We start from the raw sequence: 17,646 nt of genomic DNA on the forward strand, positions 1-17,646 counted from the left end.
TGCCTCGTTCCACTCTTGCGCTAAATAGGAGAGGGTCCCAGCCCAGCCAACAAAATGTACTGTTCAATCAAACCAAACTTAAAACCAAGCTCCTTTTTTAAGGGGTCCCGGGGAAATGTTGGGCTGACCGGCAAGACCTCATGATGCGAACTGCTTCTGCGTCAAACGCAAGCTTTTTTCATTCCCAGCCAATGACTTATTCTTATTTCTAAGGGCCGCTCCATCAGATAGCCCAGACAGGCAGGCGTTGGTGGTATAGTGGTGAGCATAGCTGCCTTCCAAGCAGTTGACCCGGGTTCGATTCCCGGCCAACGCAGATCAAATCTTTAAATTGTTCAAAATGCATTTTTTGGAAATCAGACTCATGCTGAAAGCAAAGCTGACACACTTTTCGTGAAAATCAAAACCCCATCCAGGAAAGGTTCTTGCATCCTAGTTTCTGCAACTGTCTATCGGTGAGGGGATTGAAGCGAGCAGGGCTCCTGGCCCCTCCCCGACAAAGCCCTGACGAAGGCCTGACAAAGGCCTATTCGCCTTGCCCTGAAGGGCCTTGGTCCCAGCAGGCCACCGAGCACAGCACCTCAGCCTATTAGAGTGAGGTTTCAGGATCTATCTCATCCTGTAAACCAACATACTGAAGAAGGTGAAACGTGTGGCTGCGCTCCTCACATGCTGAAGCAGCAGCAGCCCTTTCCCTGAAGCAAAGTTCCTTCATTCCTCCCTCCCATAACCCTTAGCAGGGGATTTATGGTAATTGAGTTGAGTTTCCAAACTGGCCCTTCCTTCCTTCCTTCCCATATCTGCCAGCTCGAGAAGGCTTGTTTTGTTGCACCTGGGAAGTAAAGTATCTATTTGCGAGAGAGAGAGAATGAGAGAGAGAGACAGAGAGAGAAAGACAGAGAGAGAAGGGGAAGGGGTGTTGGCAGTTAGGGTGTGAGCTAGAGAAATGAGGCCTGTCTGCAAAAGGCCATGGGATGGGAGTGCGTGGTTGCAGGTTGTTTGGCTTTGTAAGGCCTACTGCCCGCTTCACTCGAAACTGGGTCTAGGGTTGTCGGTTTGTAGGCTGTAAAAGCCCAGAAAAGCTCTTGTTCTCCAACCAGCAGAGTGGCGCAGCGGAAGCGTGCTGGGCCCATAACCCAGAGGTCGATGGATCGAAACCATCCTCTGCTAACTTTTTTCAAATTATGTTTTTGTGTCATGGCATTAGGGCACAAAGAGCTGTAAGTGCCTGGATGCAATGTCATTCCTTGAACTTGCTGCCTCGTTCCACTCTTGCGCTAAATAGGAGAGGGTCCCAGCCCAGCCAACAAAATGTACTGTTCAATCAAACCAAACTTAAAACCAAGCTCCTTTTTTAAGGGGTCCCGGGGAAATGTTGGGCTGACCGGCAAGACCTCATGATGCGAACTGCTTCTGCGTCAAACGCAAGCTTTTTTCATTCCCAGCCAATGACTTATTCTTATTTCTAAGGGCCGCTCCATCAGATAGCCCAGACAGGCAGGCGTTGGTGGTATAGTGGTGAGCATAGCTGCATTTGGAATGCATTTTTGGAAATCAGACTCATGCTCTTGTTCTCCAACCAGCAGAGTGGCGCAGCGGAAGCGTGCTGGGCCCATAACCCAGAGGTCGATGGATCGAAACCATCCTCTGCTAACTTTTTTCAAATTATGTTTTTGTGTCATGGCATTAGGGCACAAAGAGCTGTAAGTGCCTGGATGCAATGTCATTCCTTGAACTTGCTGCCTCGTTCCACTCTTGCGCTAAATAGGAGAGGGTCCCAGCCCAGCCAACAAAATGTACTGTTCAATCAAACCAAACTTAAAACCAAGCTCCTTTTTTAAGGGGTCCCGGGGAAATGTTGGGCTGACCGGCAAGACCTCATGATGCGAACTGCTTCTGCGTCAAACGCAAGCTTTTTTCATTCCCAGCCAATGACTTATTCTTATTTCTAAGGGCCGCTCCATCAGATAGCCCAGACAGGCAGGCGTTGGTGGTATAGTGGTGAGCATTGCTGCCTTCCAAGCAGTTGACCCGGGTTCGATTCCCGGCCAACGCAGATCAAATCTTTAAATTGTTCAAAATGCATTTTTTGGAAATCAGACTCATGCTGAAAGCAAAGCTGACACACTTTTCGTGAAAATCAAAACCCCATCCAGGAAAGGTTCTTGCATCCTAGTTTCTGCAACTGTCTATCGGTGAGGGGATTGAAGCGAGCAGGGCTCCTGGCCCCTCCCCGACAAAGCCCTGACGAAGGCCTGACAAAGGCCTATTCGCCTTGCCCTGACGGGCCTTGGTCCCAGCAGGCCACCGAGCACAGCACCTCAGCCTATTAGAGTGAGGTTTCAGGATCTCTCTCATCCTGTAAACCAACATACTGAAGAAGGTGAAACGTGTGGCTGCGCTCCTCACATGCTGAAGCAGCAGCAGCCCTTTCCCTGAAGCAAAGTTCCTTCATTCCTCCCTCCCATAACCCTTAGCAGGGGATTTATGGTAATTGAGTTGAGTTTCCAAACTGGCCCTTCCTTCCTTCCTTCCCATATCTGCCAGCTCGAGAAGGCTTGTTTTGTTGCACCTGGGAAGTAAAGTATCTATTTGCGAGAGAGAGAGAATGAGAGAGAGAGACAGAGAGAGAGAGACAGAGAGAGAAGGGGAAGGGGTGTTGGCAGTTAGGGTGTGAGCTAGAGAAATGAGGCCTGTCTGCAAAAGGCCATGGGATGGGAGTGCGTGGTTGCAGGTTGTTTGGCTTTGTAAGGCCTACTGCCCGCTTCACTCGAAACTGGGTCTAGGGTTGTCGGTTTGTAGGCTGTAAAAGCCCAGAAAAGCTCTTGTTCTCCAACCAGCAGAGTGGCGCAGCGGAAGCGTGCTGGGCCCATAACCCAGAGGTCGATGGATCGAAACCATCCTCTGCTAACTTTTTTCAAATTATGTTTTTGTGTCATGGCATTAGGGCACAAAGAGCTGTAAGTGCCTGGATGCAATGTCATTCCTTGAACTTGCTGCCTCGTTCCACTCTTGCGCTAAATAGGAGAGGGTCCCAGCCCAGCCAACAAAATGTACTGTTCAATCAAACCAAACTTAAAACCAAGCTCCTTTTTTAAGGGGTCCCGGGGAAATGTTGGGCTGACCGGCAAGACCTCATGATGCGAACTGCTTCTGCGTCAAACGCAAGCTTTTTTCATTCCCAGCCAATGACTTATTCTTATTTCTAAGGGCCGCTCCATCAGATAGCCCAGACAGGCAGGCGTTGGTGGTATAGTGGTGAGCATTGCTGCCTTCCAAGCAGTTGACCCGGGTTCGATTCCCGGCCAACGCAGATCAAATCTTTAAATTGTTCAAAATGCATTTTTTGGAAATCAGACTCATGCTGAAAGCAAAGCTGACACACTTTTCGTGAAAATCAAAACCCCATCCAGGAAAGGTTCTTGCATCCTAGTTTCTGCAACTGTCTATCGGTGAGGGGATTGAAGCGAGCAGGGCTCCTGGCCCCTCCCCGACAAAGCCCTGACGAAGGCCTGACAAAGGCCTATTCGCCTTGCCCTGACGGGCCTTGGTCCCAGCAGGCCACCGAGCACAGCACCTCAGCCTATTAGAGTGAGGTTTCAGGATCTCTCTCATCCTGTAAACCAACATACTGAAGAAGGTGAAACGTGTGGCTGCGCTCCTCACATGCTGAAGCAGCAGCAGCCCTTTCCCTGAAGCAAAGTTCCTTCATTCCTCCCTCCCATAACCCTTAGCAGGGGATTTATGGTAATTGAGTTGAGTTTCCAAACTGGCCCTTCCTTCCTTCCTTCCCATATCTGCCAGCTCGAGAAGGCTTGTTTTGTTGCACCTGGGAAGTAAAGTATCTATTTGCGAGAGAGAGAGAATGAGAGAGAGAGACAGAGAGAGAGAGACAGAGAGAGAAGGGGAAGGGGTGTTGGCAGTTAGGGTGTGAGCTAGAGAAATGAGGCCTGTCTGCAAAAGGCCATGGGATGGGAGTGCGTGGTTGCAGGTTGTTTGGCTTTGTAAGGCCTACTGCCCGCTTCACTCGAAACTGGGTCTAGGGTTGTCGGTTTGTAGGCTGTAAAAGCCCAGAAAAGCTCTTGTTCTCCAACCAGCAGAGTGGCGCAGCGGAAGCGTGCTGGGCCCATAACCCAGAGGTCGATGGATCGAAACCATCCTCTGCTAACTTTTTTCAAATTATGTTTTTGTGTCATGGCATTAGGGCACAAAGAGCTGTAAGTGCCTGGATGCAATGTCATTCCTTGAACTTGCTGCCTCGTTCCACTCTTGCGCTAAATAGGAGAGGGTCCCAGCCCAGCCAACAAAATGTACTGTTCAATCAAACCAAACTTAAAACCAAGCTCCTTTTTTAAGGGGTCCCGGGGAAATGTTGGGCTGACCGGCAAGACCTCATGATGCGAACTGCTTCTGCGTCAAACGCAAGCTTTTTTCATTCCCAGCCAATGACTTATTCTTATTTCTAAGGGCCGCTCCATCAGATAGCCCAGACAGGCAGGCGTTGGTGGTATAGTGGTGAGCATAGCTGCCTTCCAAGCAGTTGACCCGGGTTCGATTCCCGGCCAACGCAGATCAAATCTTTAAATTGTTCAAAATGCATTTTTTGGAAATCAGACTCATGCTGAAAGCAAAGCTGACACACTTTTCGTGAAAATCAAAACCCCATCCAGGAAAGGTTCTTGCATCCTAGTTTCTGCAACTGTCTATCGGTGAGGGGATTGAAGCGAGCAGGGCTCCTGGCCCCTCCCCGACAAAGCCCTGACGAAGGCCTGACAAAGGCCTATTCGCCTTGCCCTGACGGGCCTTGGTCCCAGCAGGCCACCGAGCACAGCACCTCAGCCTATTAGAGTGAGGTTTCAGGATCTCTCTCATCCTGTAAACCAACATACTGAAGAAGGTGAAACGTGTGGCTGCGCTCCTCACATGCTGAAGCAGCAGCAGCCCTTTCCCTGAAGCAAAGTTCCTTCATTCCTCCCTCCCATAACCCTTAGCAGGGGATTTATGGTAATTGAGTTGAGTTTCCAAACTGGCCCTTCCTTCCTTCCTTCCCATATCTGCCAGCTCGAGAAGGCTTGTTTTGTTGCACCTGGGAAGTAAAGTATCTATTTGCGAGAGAGAGAGAATGAGAGAGAGAGACAGAGAGAGAGAGACAGAGAGAGAAGGGGAAGGGGTGTTGGCAGTTAGGGTGTGAGCTAGAGAAATGAGGCCTGTCTGCAAAAGGCCATGGGATGGAAGTGCGTGGTTGCAGGTTGTTTGGCTTTGTAAGGCCTACTGCCCGCTTCACTCGAAACTGGGTCTAGGGTTGTCGGTTTGTAGGCTGTAAAAGCCCAGAAAAGCTCTTGTTCTCCAACCAGCAGAGTGGCGCAGCGGAAGCGTGCTGGGCCCATAACCCAGAGGTCGATGGATCGAAACCATCCTCTGCTAACTTTTTTCAAATTATGTTTTTGTGTCATGGCATTAGGGCACAAAGAGCTGTAAGTGCCTGGATGCAATGTCATTCCTTGAACTTGCTGCCTCGTTCCACTCTTGCGCTAAATAGGAGAGGGTCCCAGCCCAGCCAACAAAATGTACTGTTCAATCAAACCAAACTTAAAACCAAGCTCCTTTTTTAAGGGGTCCCGGGGAAATGTTGGGCTGACCGGCAAGACCTCATGATGCGAACTGCTTCTGCGTCAAACGCAAGCTTTTTTCATTCCCAGCCAATGACTTATTCTTATTTCTAAGGGCCGCTCCATCAGATAGCCCAGACAGGCAGGCGTTGGTGGTATAGTGGTGAGCATAGCTGCCTTCCAAGCAGTTGACCCGGTTCGATTCCCGGCCAACGCAGATCAAATCTTTAAATTGTTCAAAATGCATTTTTTGGAAATCAGACTCATGCTGAAAGCAAAGCTGACACACTTTTCGTGAAAATCAAAACCCCATCCAGGAAAGGTTCTTGCATCCTAGTTTCTGCAACTGTCTATCGGTGAGGGGATTGAAGCGAGCAGGGCTCCTGGCCCCTCCCCGACAAAGCCCTGACGAAGGCCTGACAAAGGCCTATTCGCCTTGCCCTGACGGGCCTTGGTCCCAGCAGGCCACCGAGCACAGCACCTCAGCCTATTAGAGTGAGGTTTCAGGATCTCTCTCATCCTGTAAACCAACATACTGAAGAAGGTGAAACGTGTGGCTGCGCTCCTCACATGCTGAAGCAGCAGCAGCCCTTTCCCTGAAGCAAAGTTCCTTCATTCCTCCCTCCCATAACCCTTAGCAGGGGATTTATTGTAATTGAGTTGAGTTTCCAAACTGGCCCTTCCTTCCTTCCTTCCCATATCTGCCAGCTCGAGAAGGCTTGTTTTGTTGCACCTGGGAAGTAAAGTATCTATTTGCGAGAGAGAGAGAATGAGAGAGAGAGACAGAGAGAGAGAGACAGAGAGAGAAGGGGAAGGGGTGTTGGCAGTTAGGGTGTGAGCTAGAGAAATGAGGCCTGTCTGCAAAAGGCCATGGGATGGGAGTGCGTGGTTGCAGGTTGTTTGGCTTTGTAAGGCCTACTGCCCGCTTCACTCGAAACTGGGTCTAGGGTTGTCGGTTTGTAGGCTGTAAAAGCCCAGAAAAGCTCTTGTTCTCCAACCAGCAGAGTGGCGCAGCGGAAGCGTGCTGGGCCCATAACCCAGAGGTCGATGGATCGAAACCATCCTCTGCTAACTTTTTTCAAATTATGTTTTTGTGTCATGGCATTAGGGCACAAAGAGCTGTAAGTGCCTGGATGCAATGTCATTCCTTGAACTTGCTGCCTCGTTCCACTCTTGCGCTAAATAGGAGAGGGTCCCAGCCCAGCCAACAAAATGTACTGTTCAATCAAACCAAACTTAAAACCAAGCTCCTTTTTTAAGGGGTCCCGGGGAAATGTTGGGCTGACCGGCAAGACCTCATGATGCGAACTGCTTCTGCGTCAAACGCAAGCTTTTTTCATTCCCAGCCAATGACTTATTCTTATTTCTAAGGGCCGCTCCATCAGATAGCCCAGACAGGCAGGCGTTGGTGGTATAGTGGTGAGCATAGCTGCCTTCCAAGCAGTTGACCCGGGTTCGATTCCCGGCCAACGCAGATCAAATCTTTAAATTGTTCAAAATGCATTTTTTGGAAATCAGACTCATGCTGAAAGCAAAGCTGACACACTTTTCGTGAAAATCAAAACCCCATCCAGGAAAGGTTCTTGCATCCTAGTTTCTGCAACTGTCTATCGGTGAGGGGATTGAAGCGAGCAGGGCTCCTGGCCCCTCCCCGACAAAGCCCTGACGAAGGCCTGACAAAGGCCTATTCGCCTTGCCCTGACGGGCCTTGGTCCCAGCAGGCCACCGAGCACAGCACCTCAGCCTATTAGAGTGAGGTTTCAGGATCTCTCTCATCCTGTAAACCAACATACTGAAGAAGGTGAAACGTGTGGCTGCGCTCCTCACATGCTGAAGCAGCAGCAGCCCTTTCCCTGAAGCAAAGTTCCTTCATTCCTCCCTCCCATAACCCTTAGCAGGGGATTTATGGTAATTGAGTTGAGTTTCCAAACTGGCCCTTCCTTCCTTCCTTCCTTCCCATATCTGCCAGCTCGAGAAGGCTTGTTTTGTTGCACCTGGGAAGTAAAGTATCTATTTGCGAGAGAGAGAGAATGAGAGAGAGAGACAGAGAGAGAGAGACAGAGAGAGAAGGGGAAGGGGTGTTGGCAGTTAGGGTGTGAGCTAGAGAAATGAGGCCTGTCTGCAAAAGGCCATGGGATGGGAGTGCGTGGTTGCAGGTTGTTTGGCTTTGTAAGGCCTACTGCCCGCTTCACTCGAAACTGGGTCTAGGGTTGTCGGTTTGTAGGCTGTAAAAGCCCAGAAAAGCTCTTGTTCTCCAACCAGCAGAGTGGCGCAGCGGAAGCGTGCTGGGCCCGTAACCCAGAGGTCGATGGATCGAAACCATCCTCTGCTAACTTTTTTCAAATTATGTTTTTGTGTCATGGCATTAGGGCACAAAGAGCTGTAAGTGCCTGGATGCAATGTCATTCCTTGAACTTGCTGCCTCGTTCCACTCTTGCGCTAAATAGGAGAGGGTCCCAGCCCAGCCAACAAAATGTACTGTTCAATCAAACCAAACTTAAAACCAAGCTCCTTTTTTAAGGGGTCCCGGGGAAATGTTGGGCTGACCGGCAAGACCTCATGATGCGAACTGCTTCTGCGTCAAACGCAAGCTTTTTTCATTCCCAGCCAATGACTTATTCTTATTTCTAAGGGCCGCTCCATCAGATAGCCCAGACAGGCAGGCGTTGGTGGTATAGTGGTGAGCATAGCTGCCTTCCAAGCAGTTGACCCGGGTTCGATTCCCGGCCAACGCAGATCAAATCTTTAAATTGTTCAAAATGCATTTTTTGGAAATCAGACTCATGCTGAAAGCAAAGCTGACACACTTTTCGTGAAAATCAAAACCCCATCCAGGAAAGGTTCTTGCATCCTAGTTTCTGCAACTGTCTATCGGTGAGGGGATTGAAGCGAGCAGGGCTCCTGGCCCCTCCCCGACAAAGCCCTGACGAAGGCCTGACAAAGGCCTATTCGCCTTGCCCTGACGGGCCTTGGTCCCAGCAGGCCACCGAGCACAGCACCTCAGCCTATTAGAGTGAGGTTTCAGGATCTCTCTCATCCTGTAAACCAACATACTGAAGAAGGTGAAACGTGTGGCTGCGCTCCTCACATGCTGAAGCAGCAGCAGCCCTTTCCCTGAAGCAAAGTTCCTTCATTCCTCCCTCCCATAACCCTTAGCAGGGGATTTATGGTAATTGAGTTGAGTTTCCAAACTGGCCCTTCCTTCCTTCCTTCCCATATCTGCCAGCTCGAGAAGGCTTGTTTTGTTGCACCTGGGAAGTAAAGTATCTATTTGCGAGAGAGAGAGAATGAGAGAGAGAGACAGAGAGAGAGAGACAGAGAGAGAAGGGGAAGGGGTGTTGGCAGTTAGGGTGTGAGCTAGAGAAATGAGGCCTGTCTGCAAAAGGCCATGGGATGGGAGTGCGTGGTTGCAGGTTGTTTGGCTTTGTAAGGCCTACTGCCCGCTTCACTCGAAACTGGGTCTAGGGTTGTCGGTTTGTAGGCTGTAAAAGCCCAGAAAAGCTCTTGTTCTCCAACCAGCAGAGTGGCGCAGCGGAAGCGTGCTGGGCCCATAACCCAGAGGTCGATGGATCGAAACCATCCTCTGCTAACTTTTTTCAAATTATGTTTTTGTGTCATGGCATTAGGGCACAAAGAGCTGTAAGTTCCTGGATGCAATGTCATTCCTTGAACTTGCTGCCTCGTTCCACTCTTGCGCTAAATAGGAGAGAGTCCCAGCCCAGCCAACAAAATGTACTGTTCAATCAAACCAAACTTAAAACCAAGCTCCTTTTTTAAGGGGTCCCGGGGAAATGTTGGGCTGACCGGCAAGACCTCATGATGCGAACTGCTTCTGCGTCAAACGCAAGCTTTTTTCATTCCCAGCCAATGACTTATTCTTATTTCTAAGGGCCGCTCCATCAGATAGCCCAGACAGGCAGGCGTTGGTGGTATAGTGGTGAGCATAGCTGCCTTCCAAGCAGTTGACCAGGGTTCGATTCCCGGCCAACGCAGATCAAATCTTTAAATTGTTCAAAATGCATTTTTTGGAAATCAGACTCATGCTGAAAGCAAAGCTGACACACTTTTCGTGAAAATCAAAACCCCATCCAGGAAAGGTTCTTGCATCCTAGTTTCTGCAACTGTCTATCGGTGAGGGGATTGAAGCGAGCAGGGCTCCTGGCCCCTCCCCGACAAAGCCCTGACGAAGGCCTGACAAAGGCCTATTCGCCTTGCCCTGACAGGCAAAGGTCCCAGCAGGCCACCGAGCACAGCTCCTCAGCCTATTAGAGTGAGGTTTCAGGATCTCTCTCATCCTGTAAACCAACATACTGAAGAAGGTGAAACGTGTGGCTGCGCTCCTCACATGCTGAAGCAGCAGCAGCCCTTTCCCTGAAGCAAAGTTCCTTCATTCCTCCCTCCCATAACCCTTAGCAGGGGATTTATGGTAATTGAGTTGAGTTTCCAAACTGGCCCTTCCTTCCTTCCTTCCCATATCTGCCAGCTCGAGAAGGCTTGTTTTGTTGCACCTGGGAAGTAAAGTATCTATTTGCGAGAGAGAGAGAATGAGAGAGAGAGACAGAGAGAGAGAGACAGAGAGAGAAGGGGAAGGGGTGTTGGCAGTTAGGGTGTGAGCTAGAGAAATGAGGCCTGTCTGCAAAAGGCCATGGGATGGGAGTGCGTGGTTGCAGGTTGTTTGGCTTTGTAAGGCCTACTGCCCGCTTCACTCGAAACTGGGTCTAGGGTTGTCGGTTTGTAGGCTGTAAAAGCCCAGAAAAGCTCTTGTTCTCCAACCAGCAGAGTGGCGCAGCGGAAGCGTGCTGGGCCCATAACCCAGAGGTCGATGGATCGAAACCATCCTCTGCTAACTTTTTTCAAATTATGTTTTTGTGTCATGGCATTAGGGCACAAAGAGCTGTAAGTGCCTGGATGCAATGTCATTCCTTGAACTTGCTGCCTCGTTCCACTCTTGCGCTAAATAGGAGAGGGTCCCAGCCCAGCCAACAAAATGTACTGTTCAATCAAACCAAACTTAAAACCAAGCTCCTTTTTTAAGGGGTCCCGGGGAAATGTTGGGCTGACCGGCAAGACCTCATGATGCGAACTGCTTCTGCGTCAAACGCAAGCTTTTTTCATTCCCAGCCAATGACTTATTCTTATTTCTAAGGGCCGCTCCATCAGATAGCCCAGACAGGCAGGCGTTGGTGGTATAGTGGTGAGCATAGCTGCATTTGGAATGCATTTTTGGAAATCAGACTCATGCTCTTGTTCTCCAACCAGCAGAGTGGCGCAGCGGAAGCGTGCTGGGCCCATAACCCAGAGGTCGATGGATCGAAACCATCCTCTGCTAACTTTTTTCAAATTATGTTTTTGTGTCATGGCATTAGGGCACAAAGAGCTGTAAGTGCCTGGATGCAATGTCATTCCTTGAACTTGCTGCCTCGTTCCACTCTTGCGCTAAATAGGAGAGGGTCCCAGCCCAGCCAACAAAATGTACTGTTCAATCAAACCAAACTTAAAACCAAGCTCCTTTTTTAAGGGGTCCCGGGGAAATGTTGGGCTGACCGGCAAGACCTCATGATGCGAACTGCTTCTGCGTCAAACGCAAGCTTTTTTCATTCCCAGCCAATGACTTATTCTTATTTCTAAGGGCCGCTCCATCAGATAGCCCAGACAGGCAGGCGTTGGTGGTATAGTGGTGAGCATAGCTGCCTTCCAAGCAGTTGACCCGGGTTCGATTCCCGGCCAACGCAGATCAAATCTTTAAATTGTTCAAAATGCATTTTTTGGAAATCAGACTCATGCTGAAAGCAAAGCTGACACACTTTTCGTGAAAATCAAAACCCCATCCAGGAAAGGTTCTTGCATCCTAGTTTCTGCAACTGTCTATCGGTGAGGGGATTGAAGCGAGCAGGGCTCCTGGCCCCTCCCCGACAAAGCCCTGACGAAGGCCTGACAAAGGCCTATTCGCCTTGCCCTGACGGGCCTTGGTCCCAGCAGGCCACCGAGCACAGCACCTCAGCCTATTAGAGTGAGGTTTCAGGATCTCTCTCATCCTGTAAACCAACATACTGAAGAAGGTGAAACGTGTGGCTGCGCTCCTCACATGCTGAAGCAGCAGCAGCCCTTTCCCTGAAGCAAAGTTCCTTCATTCCTCCCTCCCATAACCCTTAGCAGGGGATTTATGGTAATTGAGTTGAGTTTCCAAACTGGCCCTTCCTTCCTTCCTTCCTTCCCATATCTGCCAGCTCGAGAAGGCTTGTTTTGTTGCACCTGGGAAGTAAAGTATCTATTTGCGAGAGAGAGAGAATGAGAGAGAGAGACAGAGAGAGAGAGACAGAGAGAGAAGGGGAAGGGGTGTTGGCAGTTAGGGTGTGAGCTAGAGAAATGAGGCCTGTCTGCAAAAGGCCATGGGATGGGAGTGCGTGGTTGCAGGTTGTTTGGCTTTGTAAGGCCTACTGCCCGCTTCACTCGAAACTGGGTCTAGGGTTGTCGGTTTGTAGGCTGTAAAAGCCCAGAAAAGCTCTTGTTCTCCAACCAGCAGAGTGGCGCAGCGGAAGCGTGCTGGGCCCGTAACCCAGAGGTCGATGGATCGAAACCATCCTCTGCTAACTTTTTTCAAATTATGTTTTTGTGTCATGGCATTAGGGCACAAAGAGCTGTAAGTGCCTGGATGCAATGTCATTCCTTGAACTTGCTGCCTCGTTCCACTCTTGCGCTAAATAGGAGAGGGTCCCAGCCCAGCCAACAAAATGTACTGTTCAATCAAACCAAACTTAAAACCAAGCTCCTTTTTTAAGGGGTCCCGGGGAAATGTTGGGCTGACCGGCAAGACCTCATGATGCGAACTGCTTCTGCGTCAAACGCAAGCTTTTTTCATTCCCAGCCAATGACTTATTCTTATTTCTAAGGGCCGCTCCATCAGATAGCCCAGACAGGCAGGCGTTGGTGGTATAGTGGTGAGCATAGCTGCCTTCCAAGCAGTTGACCCGGGTTCGATTCCCGGCCAACGCAGATCAAATCTTTAAATTGTTCAAAATGCATTTTTTGGAAATCAGACTCATGCTGAAAGCAAAGCTGACACACTTTTCGTGAAAATCAAAACCCCATCCAGGAAAGGTTCTTGCATCCTAGTTTCTGCAACTGTCTATCGGTGAGGGGATTGAAGCGAGCAGGGCTCCTGGCCCCTCCCCGACAAAGCCCTGACGAAGGCCTGACAAAGGCCTATTCGCCTTGCCCTGACGGGCCTTGGTCCCAGCAGGCCACCGAGCACAGCACCTCAGCCTATTAGAGTGAGGTTTCAGGATCTCTCTCATCCTGTAAACCAACATACTGAAGAAGGTGAAACGTGTGGCTGCGCTCCTCACATGCTGAAGCAGCAGCAGCCCTTTCCCTGAAGCAAAGTTCCTTCATTCCTCCCTCCCATAACCCTTAGCAGGGGATTTATGGTAATTGAGTTGAGTTTCCAAACTGGCCCTTCCTTCCTTCCTTCCCATATCTGCCAGCTCGAGAAGGCTTGTTTTGTTGCACCTGGGAAGTAAAGTATCTATTTGCGAGAGAGAGAGAATGAGAGAGAGAGACAGAGAGAGAGAGACAGAGAGAGAAGGGGAAGGGGTGTTGGCAGTTAGGGTGTGAGCTAGAGAAATGAGGCCTGTCTGCAAAAGGCCATGGGATGGGAGTGCGTGGTTGCAGGTTGTTTGGCTTTGTAAGGCCTACTGCCCGCTTCACTCGAAACTGGGTCTAGGGTTGTCGGTTTGTAGGCTGTAAAAGCCCAGAAAAGCTCTTGTTCTCCAACCAGCAGAGTGGCGCAGCGGAAGCGTGCTGGGCCCATAACCCAGAGGTCGATGGATCGAAACCATCCTCTGCTAACTTTTTTCAAATTATGTTTTTGTGTCATGGCATTAGGGCACAAAGAGCTGTAAGTTCCTGGATGCAATGTCATTCCTTGAACTTGCTGCCTCGTTCCACTCTTGCGCTAAATAGGAGAGAGTCCCAGCCCAGCCAACAAAATGTACTGTTCAATCAAACCAAACTTAAAACCAAGCTCCTTTTTTAAGGGGTCCCGGGGAAATGTTGGGCTGACCGGCAAGACCTCATGATGCGAACTGCTTCTGCGTCAAACGCAAGCTTTTTTCATTCCCAGCCAATGACTTATTCTTATTTCTAAGGGCCGCTCCATCAGATAGCCCAGACAGGCAGGCGTTGGTGGTATAGTGGTGAGCATAGCTGCCTTCCAAGCAGTTGACCAGGGTTCGATTCCCGGCCAACGCAGATCAAATCTTTAAATTGTTCAAAATGCATTTTTTGGAAATCAGACTCATGCTGAAAGCAAAGCTGACACACTTTTCGTGAAAATCAAAACCCCATCCAGGAAAGGTTCTTGCATCCTAGTTTCTGCAACTGTCTATCGGTGAGGGGATTGAAGCGAGCAGGGCTCCTGGCCCCTCCCCGACAAAGCCCTGACGAAGGCCTGACAAAGGCCTATTCGCCTTGCCCTGACAGGCAAAGGTCCCAGCAGGCCACCGAGCACAGCTCCTCAGCCTATTAGAGTGAGGTTTCAGGATCTCTCTCATCCTGTAAACCAACATACTGAAGAAGGTGAAACGTGTGGCTGCGCTCCTCACATGCTGAAGCAGCAGCAGCCCTTTCCCTGAAGCAAAGTTCCTTCATTCCTCCCTCCCATAACCCTTAGCAGGGGATTTATGGTAATTGAGTTGAGTTTCCAAACTGGCCCTTCCTTCCTTCCTTCCCATATCTGCCAGCTCGAGAAGGCTTGTTTTGTTGCACCTGGGAAGTAAAGTATCTATTTGCGAGAGAGAGAGAATGAGAGAGAGAGACAGAGAGAGAGAGACAGAGAGAGAAGGGGAAGGGGTGTTGGCAGTTAGGGTGTGAGCTAGAGAAATGAGGCCTGTCTGCAAAAGGCCATGGGATGGGAGTGCGTGGTTGCAGGTTGTTTGGCTTTGTAAGGCCTACTGCCCGCTTCACTCGAAACTGGGTCTAGGGTTGTCGGTTTGTAGGCTGTAAAAGCCCAGAAAAGCTCTTGTTCTCCAACCAGCAGAGTGGCGCAGCGGAAGCGTGCTGGGCCCATAACCCAGAGGTCGATGGATCGAAACCATCCTCTGCTAACTTTTTTCAAATTATGTTTTTGTGTCATGGCATTAGGGCACAAAGAGCTGTAAGTGCCTGGATGCAATGTCATTCCTTGAACTTGCTGCCTCGTTCCACTCTTGCGCTAAATAGGAGAGGGTCCCAGCCCAGCCAACAAAATGTACTGTTCAATCAAACCAAACTTAAAACCAAGCTCCTTTTTTAAGGGGTCCCGGGGAAATGTTGGGCTGACCGGCAAGACCTCATGATGCGAACTGCTTCTGCGTCAAACGCAAGCTTTTTTCATTCCCAGCCAATGACTTATTCTTATTTCTAAGGGCCGCTCCATCAGATAGCCCAGACAGGCAGGCGTTGGTGGTATAGTGGTGAGCATAGCTGCATTTGGAATGCATTTTTGGAAATCAGACTCATGCTCTTGTTCTCCAACCAGCAGAGTGGCGCAGCGGAAGCGTGCTGGGCCCATAACCCAGAGGTCGATGGATCGAAACCATCCTCTGCTAACTTTTTTCAAATTATGTTTTTGTGTCATGGCATTAGGGCACAAAGAGCTGTAAGTGCCTGGATGCAATGTCATTCCTTGAACTTGCTGCCTCGTTCCACTCTTGCGCTAAATAGGAGAGGGTCCCAGCCCAGCCAACAAAATGTACTGTTCAATCAAACCAAACTTAAAACCAAGCTCCTTTTTTAAGGGGTCCCGGGGAAATGTTGGGCTGACCGGCAAGACCTCATGATGCGAACTGCTTCTGCGTCAAACGCAAGCTTTTTTCATTCCCAGCCAATGACTTATTCTTATTTCTAAGGGCCGCTCCATCAGATAGCCCAGACAGGCAGGCGTTGGTGGTATAGTGGTGAGCATAGCTGCCTTCCAAGCAGTTGACCCGGGTTCGATTCCCGGCCAACGCAGATCAAATCTTTAAATTGTTCAAAATGCATTTTTTGGAAATCAGACTCATGCTGAAAGCAAAGCTGACACACTTTTCGTGAAAATCAAAACCCCATCCAGGAAAGGTTCTTGCATCCTAGTTTCTGCAACTGTCTATCGGTGAGGGGATTGAAGCGAGCAGGGCTCCTGGCCCCTCCCCGACAAAGCCCTGACGAAGGCCTGACAAAGGCCTATTCGCCTTGCCCTGACGGGCCTTGGTCCCAGCAGGCCACCGAGCACAGCACCTCAGCCTATTAGAGTGAGGTTTCAGGATCTCTCTCATCCTGTAAACCAACATACTGAAGAAGGTGAAACGTGTGGCTGCGCTCCTCACATGCTGAAGCAGCAGCAGCCCTTTCCCTGAAGCAAAGTTCCTTCATTCCTCCCTCCCATAACCCTTAGCAGGGGATTTATGGTAATTGAGTTGAGTTTCCAAACTGGCCCTTCCTTCCTTCCTTCCCATATCTGCCAGCTCGAGAAGGCTTGTTTTGTTGCACCTGGGAAGTAAAGTATCTATTTGCGAGAGAGAATGAGAGAGAGAGACAGAGAGAGAGAGACAGAGAGAGAAGGGGAAGGGGTGTTGGCAGTTAGGGTGTGAGCTAGAGAAATGAGGCCTGTCTGCAAAAGGCCATGGGATGGGAGTGCGTGGTTGCAGGTTGTTTGGCGTTGTAAGGCCTACTGCCCGCTTCACTCGAAACTGGGTCTAGGGTTGTCGGTTTGTAGGCTGTAAAAGCCCAGAAAAGCTCTTGTTCTCCAACCAGCAGAGTGGCGCAGCGGAAGCGTGCTGGGCCCATAACCCAGAGGTCGATGGATCGAAACCATCCTCTGCTAACTTTTTTCAAATTATGTTTTTGTGTCATGGCATTAGGGCACAAAGAGCTGTAAGTGCCTGGATGCAATGTCATTCCTTGAACTTGCTGCCTCGTTCCACTCTTGCGCTAAATAGGAGAGGGTCCCAGCCCAGCCAACAAAATGTACTGTTCAATCAAACCAAACTTAAAACCAAGCTCCTTTTTTAAGGGGTCCCGGGGAAATGTTGGGCTGACCGGCAAGACCTCATGATGCGAACTGCTTCTGCGTCAAACGCAAGCTTTTTTCATTCCCAGCCAATGACTTATTCTTATTTCTAAGGGCCGCTCCATCAGATAGCCCAGACAGGCAGGCGTTGGTGGTATAGTGGTGAGCATAGCTGCCTTCCAAGCAGTTGACCCGGGTTCGATTCCCGGCCAACGCAGATCAAATCTTTAAATTGTTCAAAATGCATTTTTTGGAAATCAGACTCATGCTGAAAGCAAAGCTGACACACTTTTCGTGAAAATCAAAACCCCATCCAGGAAAGGTTCTTGCATCCTAGTTTCTGCAACTGTCTATCGGTGAGGGGATTGAAGCGAGCAGGGCTCCTGGCCCCTCCCCGACAAAGCCCTGACGAAGGCCTGACAAAGGCCTATTCGCCTTGCCCTGACGGGCCTTGGTCCCAGCAGGCCACCGAGCACAGCACCTCAGCCTATTAGAGTGAGGTTTCAGGATCTCTCTCATCCTGTAAACCAACATACTGAAGAAGGTGAAACGTGTGGCTGCGCTCCTCACATGCTGAAGCAGCAGCAGCCCTTTCCCTGAAGCAAAGTTCCTTCATTCCTCCCTCCCATAACCCTTAGCAGGGGATTTATGGTAATTGAGTTGAGTTTCCAAACTGGCCCTTCCTTCCTTCCTTCCCATATCTGCCAGCTCGAGAAGGCTTGTTTTGTTGCACCTGGGAAGTAAAGTATCTATTTGCGAGAGAGAGAGAATGAGAGAGAGAGACAGAGAGAGAGAGACAGAGAGAGAAGGGGAAGGGGTGTTGGCAGTTAGGGTGTGAGCTAGAGAAATGAGGCCTGTCTGCAAAAGGCCATGGGATGGGAGTGCGTGGTTGCAGGTTGTTTGGCTTTGTAAGGCCTACTGCCCGCTTCACTCGAAACTGGGTCTAGGGTTGTCGGTTTGTAGGCTGTAAAAGCCCAGAAAAGCTCTTGTTCTCCAACCAGCAGAGTGGCG

At 49.9% G+C, this 17,646-nt stretch overlaps 2 non-coding genes across 2 annotated transcripts; both read left to right on the forward strand.

The window, feature by feature from the left end:
* Positions 1-7,869: 7,869 nt before the first annotated feature.
* TRNAT-CGU (transfer RNA threonine (anticodon CGU)) lies at positions 7,870-7,941 on the forward strand. Its single transcript has one exon. It is a non-coding gene; the product is annotated as a tRNA-Thr (tRNA).
* A 4,186-nt stretch (positions 7,942-12,127) lies between these two features.
* TRNAT-CGU (transfer RNA threonine (anticodon CGU)) lies at positions 12,128-12,199 on the forward strand. The gene has a single exon. It is a non-coding gene; the product is annotated as a tRNA-Thr (tRNA).
* The last annotated feature ends 5,447 nt before the right edge of the window (positions 12,200-17,646 follow it).

The sequence above is a fragment of the Ambystoma mexicanum genome, chromosome 6q (assembly GCF_040938575.1).
Source record: "Ambystoma mexicanum isolate Mex_15411 chromosome 6q, UKY_AmexF1_1, whole genome shotgun sequence".
Classification (NCBI taxonomy): Eukaryota; Metazoa; Chordata; class Amphibia; order Caudata; family Ambystomatidae; genus Ambystoma; species Ambystoma mexicanum.